Below are 7024 nucleotides of genomic sequence, written 5' to 3' on the forward strand. Positions count from 1 at the left end.
TGCTGTTATAAAAGACTCTCAAAATAATATAATTTAAGCACGAGAGATCAATAATTTCTATAAAATAAAACCGCCACCGTGCTCTAAAAAGATATAAGTGAAGCACATAGAGTATTCTAATAAATTCGGATTCATGCTTGTCTCTCCCAAAAGGTGTGTACAGCAAGGATGATTGTGGTAAAATAAAAATCAAAGACTCAAATAATACAAGACGCTCCAAGCAAAACACATATCACATGGTGAATAAAAATATAGCCTCAAGTAAAGTTACAGATAGACGAAGATGAAAGAGGGGATGCCTTCCGGGACATCCCCAAGCTTAGGCTTTTGGTTGTCCTTGAATTCTACCTTGGGGTGCCTTGGGCATCCCCAAGCTTAGGCTGTTGCCACTCCTTATTCCAAAATCCATCAAATCTTTACCCAAAAACTTGAAAACTTCACAACACAAAACTTCAACAGAAAATCTCATGAGCTCCGTTAGTATAAGAAAATAAACCACCACTTTAAGGTACTGTAATGAACTCATTCTTTATTTATATTGGTGTAAAACCTACTATATTTCAACTTCTCTATGGTTCATACCCCCCCTATACTACTCATAGATTCATCAAAATAAGCAAACAACACACGAAAAACAGAATCTGTAAAAAAATAGAACGGTGTGTAGCAATGTGTAACTTTCGAATACTTCTGTAACTCCAAAAATTCTGAAAAATTAGGACGGACTGAACAATTTGTATATTGATCTACTGCAAGTGGAGTAGGTATTTTATCGCTCCCTGGTAAAAAATGAAAATTAATTTCGTGAGCGTAAAAGTTTCTGTTTTTTACAGCAAGATCAAACAACTATCACCCAAGAAGATCCTACTGGCTTTACTTGGCACAAACACTAAATAAAACATAAAAACACAATCGTAACAGAAGCTAGATGAATTATTTATAACTAAACAGGACCAAAAAGCAATGAACAAAAATAAAATTGGGTTGCCTCCCAACAAGCGCTATCGTTTAACGCCCCTAGCTAGGCATTGAGATTTCAATGATGCTCACATGAAAGGTAAGAATTGAAGCACAAAGAGAGCATCATAAAACATGTGACAAACACACTTAAGTCTAACATACTTCTTATGCATAGGCATTTTATAAGCAAAAAAATTATCAAGGCAAGCAAAAACTAGCATATGCAAGGAAGAAGACAGGGACGATAGCAATTTCAACGTGAAGAGAGTTAATTTAATATCATGAAAGTTTCTACAACCATATTTTCCTCTCTCATAATAATTACATGTGGGATCATAAGCAAATTCAACAATATATCTATCTCATAACATATTCTCAACACGATCCACATGCATGTGAAGTTGACACTCTTCCAAAATAGTGGGATTAACATTAGCTAAAGTCATGGCCTCTCCAAACCCACTTTTATCAAAAAATTCATAAGATTGAACATTCTCCAAATATGTGGGATCTAAAGTTGACACTCTTCCAAACCCTCTTTCAATATTATTGCAAACACTATTATCAATCTCATATTCATCATGGGGCTTAATAAATTTTCAAGATCATAAGAAGAATCACCCCAATCATGATCATTGCAAAAAGTAGTGGACACAGCAAAACTAACATCTCCAAGCTGAGGGTTTTGCAAATTATTAGCACAATTGACATTAATATAATGTATAATAACATCATTGCAATCATGCTTTTTATACAAAGATCTATCATGAATCACTTCATAAAGTACGTCATCAAAATTTTCTGATTCACGAATTTCAAGCAAAACTTCATAAAGATAATCTAGTGCACATAACTCACTAGCAATTAGTTCATCATAATTGGATCTCTTAAAAAGATTGGCAATCGGATGAGGATCCATAAATCTTAGGTTCTCTGATTTGTAATAGATACACGATTATTCCAAGCAAATGAGCAAACGAGCAAAATAAGACATCGTGGCAAACGAAAAGACGAACAGAAGAGGGGCGAAGAAAAGGCAAATCTTTTCGAAAATTGTTTTAGAAGTGGGGAGAGGAAAACGAGAGGCGAATGACAAATAATGTAATGCGACGGGGAAGAGTTTATGATGGGTACGTGGTATGTCTTAACTTGGCGTAGATCTCCCCGGCAACGGTGCCAGAAATCCTTCTTGCTACCTCTTGAGCATGAATTATTTTTCCCTTGAAGAGGAAAGGGTGATGCAACAAAGTAGCGTAAGTATTTCCCTCAGTTTTGAGAACCAAGGTATTAATCCAGTAGGAGACAACACACAAGTCCCCTAGTACCTGCACAAACAATCAAGAACCTTGCAACCAATGCGATAAAGGGGTTGTCAATCCCTTCACAGTCACTCGGAAATGTGAGATCTAATAAAGATAGTAAAGTAAATATTTTTAGTATTTTTGTTGTATAGATTGGAAAGTAAAGATTGCAAAATAAATAGTAAACTAGAATTGTAGATCGGAAACTTATATGATGTAAAGTAGACCCGGGGGCCATAGGTTTCACTAGTGGCTTCTCTCAATATAATATATATTACAGTGGGTGAACAAATTACTGCCGAGCAATTGATAGAAAAGCGCATAGTTATGAGAATATCTAGGCATGATCATAAACATAGGCATCACGTCCATGTCAAGCCGACCGAAACGATTCTTCATCTACTACTATTACTCCACACATCGACCGCAATCTAGCATGCATCTAGAGTATTAAGTTCATAAGAACAAAGTAACGCATTAGGCAAGATGACATGATGTAGAGGGATAAACTCAAGCAATATGATATAAACCCCATCTTTTTATCCTCGATGGCAACAATACAATACGTGCCTTGTTGCCGCTACTATCACTTGGAATGGACACCACAAGATTGAACCCAAAGCTAAGCACTTCTCCCATTGCAAGAAAGAACAATCTAGTAGGCCAAACTAAACCAATAATTCGAAGAGACTTGAAAAGATATCAAGTCATGCATATAAGAATTCAGAGAAGAACCAAATAATATTCATAGATAATCTTGTTCATAAATCCACAATTCATCATATCTCGGCAAACACACCACACAAGAGTATTACATCGAATAGATCTCCAAGAACATCGAGGAGAACTTTGTATTGAGAATCAAAGAGAGAGAAGAATCCATCTAGCTAATAACTATGGACCCGAATGTCTATGGTAAACTACTCACGCTTCATCGGAGAGGCGATGGTGTTGATGTAGAAGCCCTCCGTGATCGATTCCCCCTCTGGCAGATCGCCGGAAAAGGCCCCAAGATGCGATCTCACGGGTACAGAAGGTTGCGTCGGTGGAAAAGTGGTTTCGTGGGTATCTCTGATATTTCTAGGGTATAAGAGTATATATAGGAGGAAGAAGTACGTCGGTGGAGCTACGAGGGGCCCAGAAGGGTGGGGGCGCGCCTACCCCCCTGGGTGCGCCCTCCTGCCTCGTGGCTTCCTCGTGGAGTTCTAGACTTTGACTCCAAGTCTTCTGGATTACTTTTGGTCCAAGAAAGATCATCGCTAAGGTTTCATTCCGTTTGGACTCCATTTGTTATTCCTTTTCTGCAAAACTCTAAAATAGGCACACAAAAACAGAAACTGGCACTGGGCCTCTGGTTAATAGGTCAGTCCCAAAAATAATGTAAAAGAGCATATTAAAGCCAATTAAACATCCGAAACAGATAATATAATAGCATGGAACAATAATAAATTATAGATACGTTGGAGACGTAACACTTGACACCTTGATCTCCATCGTAGCATCGTTATTGTCTCGCCAACTATTACTTCTACGACTATCGCTACCGCTTAGTGATAAAGTAAAGCAATTACATGGTGATTGCATTTCATACAATAAAGCGACAACCATAAGGCTCCTGCCAGTTGCCGATAACTTTTACAGAACATGATCATCTCATACAACAATTTAAATCTCATCACATCTTGACCATATCACATCACAACATGCCCTGCAAAAAACAAGTTAGAAGTCATCTACTTTGTTGTTGCAAGTTTTATGTGGCTGCTACGGGCTTCTAGCAAGAATCGTTCTTACCTACGCATCAAAAACCACAACGATTTTTCATCAAGTGTGTTGTTTTAACCTTCAATAAGGACTGGTCATAGTCAAACTCGATTCAACTAAAGTTGGAGAAACAGACACCCGCTAGCCACCTGTGTGCGAAGCACGTTAGTAGAACCAGTCTCATGAACGCGGTCATGTAATGTCGGTCCGGGACGCTTCATCCAACAATACCTCTGAATCAAAGTAAGACATTGGTGGTAAGCAGTCTGACTATTATCGCCCACAACTCTTTGTGTTCTACTTGTGCATATATCATCTACGCATAAACCTGGCTCTGATACGACTGTTGGGGAACATAGTAATTCAAAAAAAATCCTATGATCATGCAAGATCTAACTGGGAGATGCATAGCAACGAGAGAGGAGAGTGTGTCCACGTACCCTCGTAGACCGAAAGCGGAAGCGTTATGTTAACGCGATTGATGTAGTCGAACGTCTTCACAATCCAACCGATCCAAGTACCGAACGTATGGCACCTCCGTGTTCAGCACAGTTCAGCACGATGACGTCCCTCGAGCTCTTTATCCAGTAGAGGGTCGAGGGAGAGTTCCGTCAGCACGACGGCGTGGTGACGGTGATGATGAAGTTACCGGCACAGGACTTCGCCTAAGCACTGCGATGATATGACCGAGGTGTTAAACTATGGAGGGGGGCACCGCACACGGCTAAGAGATTGTCTGTTGTGCCTTCAGGGTGCCCCCTGCCCACGTATATAAAGGAGGGGAGAGAGAGGCCGGCGGCCAGGAGGGGCGCGCCATGGGGGGAGTCCTACTTGGACTCCTAGTCCAAGAAGGATTCGCCCCCCCATTCCTTTCTTCCACCAGAGGGAATAGGAAGGAGAGGGAGAGGGAAAGGGAAGGGGGCGCCGCCCCCTCCTTGTCCTATTCAGACTCCCAAGGAGGGTGGAGTGCGGCCACCCCCCGCGGGCTTCCCTCTCTCTCCCTTAGGCCCATGTTGGCCCAATACTTCCCCAAGAGGTTCCGGTAACCCCTCGGTACTCCGAAAAAATACCCGAATCACTCGGAACCATTTCGATGTCCGAATATAACCTTCCAATATATGAATCTTTACCTCTCGAACATTTCGATACTCCTCGTCATGTCCGTGATCTCATCCGGGACTCCGAACAAACTTTGTTCATCAAATCACATAACTCATAATACAAATCGTCATCGAACGTTAAGCGTGCGGACCCTACGGGTTCGAGAACTATGCAGACATGACTGAGACACATCTCCGGTCAATAACCAATATCGGAACCTGGATGCTCATATTGGCTCCTACATATTCTATGAAGATCTTTATCGGTCAAACCATATAACAACATACATTATTCCCTTTGTCATCGGTATGTTACTTACCTGAGATTCGATCGTCGGTATCATCATACCTAGTTCAATCTTGCTACCGACAAGTATCTTTACTCATTCTGTAATGCATTATCCCGCAACTAACTCATTAGTCACATTGCTTGCAAGGATTTTAGTGATGTGCATTACCGAGAGGGCCCAGAGATACCTCTCCAATACACGGAGTGACAAATCCTAATCTCGATCTATGCCAACTCAACAAACACCTTCAAAGACACCTGTACAGCATCTTTATAACCACCCAGTTACGTTGTGACGTTTGATAGCACACAAGGTGTTCCTCCGGTATTCGGGAGTTGCATAATCTCATAGTTAGAGGAATATGTATAAGTCATGAAGAAAGCAATAGCACTAAAAAACTAAACGATCATAATGCTAAGCTAACGGATGGGTCTTGTCCATCACATCATTCTCTAATGATGTGATCCCGTTCATCAAATGACAACACATGTATATGGTCAGGAAACTTAACCATCTTTGATTAATGAGCTAGTCAAGTAGAGGCATACTAGGGACACTCTGATTGTCTATGTATTCACACATGTACTAAGTTTCCGGTTAATACAATTCTAGCATGAATAATAAACATTTATCATGATATAAGGATATATAAATAACAATTTTATTATTGCCTCTAGGGCATATTTCCTTTAGCAGGTGTTGCCACCGTGTGAAGCTATCCGTACGCTGCAGCCACAACCAGGGCACGTGGAGGGTGATGCTGGTATTGTGCAGGTCGTGAACGCCCAGGCTACTAAGGGAGAGTGGGCGGCACACCTTGGGCCAGGCGACGGGACAGTGGTCGCCACGAGCATCCTGGCGGTCAATTCATAGGAAACTTTAGATGATGCAATTTACGTAAAATACGGCAGTAGCTCAAATTTTAAGTGTCATGTTATCAACATTTTTTCTTCAAAATACGGCAGGAACTCTGTGCATTCTAATTAGCAGGAGAAACGTTTGATTTATTGAAAAGAGTGTAGAGTTGGGAACGCTCAAATCAGGTCATCATTCACGACTACTAGAAGCAACATGTGCGCTTTGCCTTGTCGGGTGGCATAAGCATGATGTAATTGTAGACGTTGTTATGATAAGATGTTTCACAAAGAGTCTCTATGCAACAAGTTACAATCTAATTGATGTGATATAGAAGCAATGTATATATCTATGTGTCCCTTTGCCTATAGAGAAAACATACTGTTTCATATTACATGCTAATCGTTACCCAAAAAGGCTTCCGCCCCGCTTTATATATAGCCACAACCACACATTACATCCACCAAGACAACAAGAAATGAAAAATAAAATTGACATGGATACAAAACACTACTGAATAGCTAACGAGCTCCGAAGGACCCAACAAACTAGGACATCAGAGGCCGCGACAGCCTTGGGTCATGCCATCGACGCTCCCGTGACATGGGAGCTATTCGTCGGAGGAGGAAAGCCATGCTCCATCACTTCCCAAGGCCAACCCTGTTTTTTCACCATCCGTCACTGCCTCTGAAGGGCTTGCTTGATTACTAGGGAATCAATCCACTAGTGGAACTGATCCTGACGTGGATTGGGT

Source organism: Triticum urartu, chromosome 1A (assembly GCF_056163025.1).
Source record: "Triticum urartu cultivar PI428250 chromosome 1A, HENAU_Tu73, whole genome shotgun sequence".
Lineage (NCBI taxonomy): Eukaryota > Viridiplantae > Streptophyta > Magnoliopsida > Poales > Poaceae > Triticum > Triticum urartu.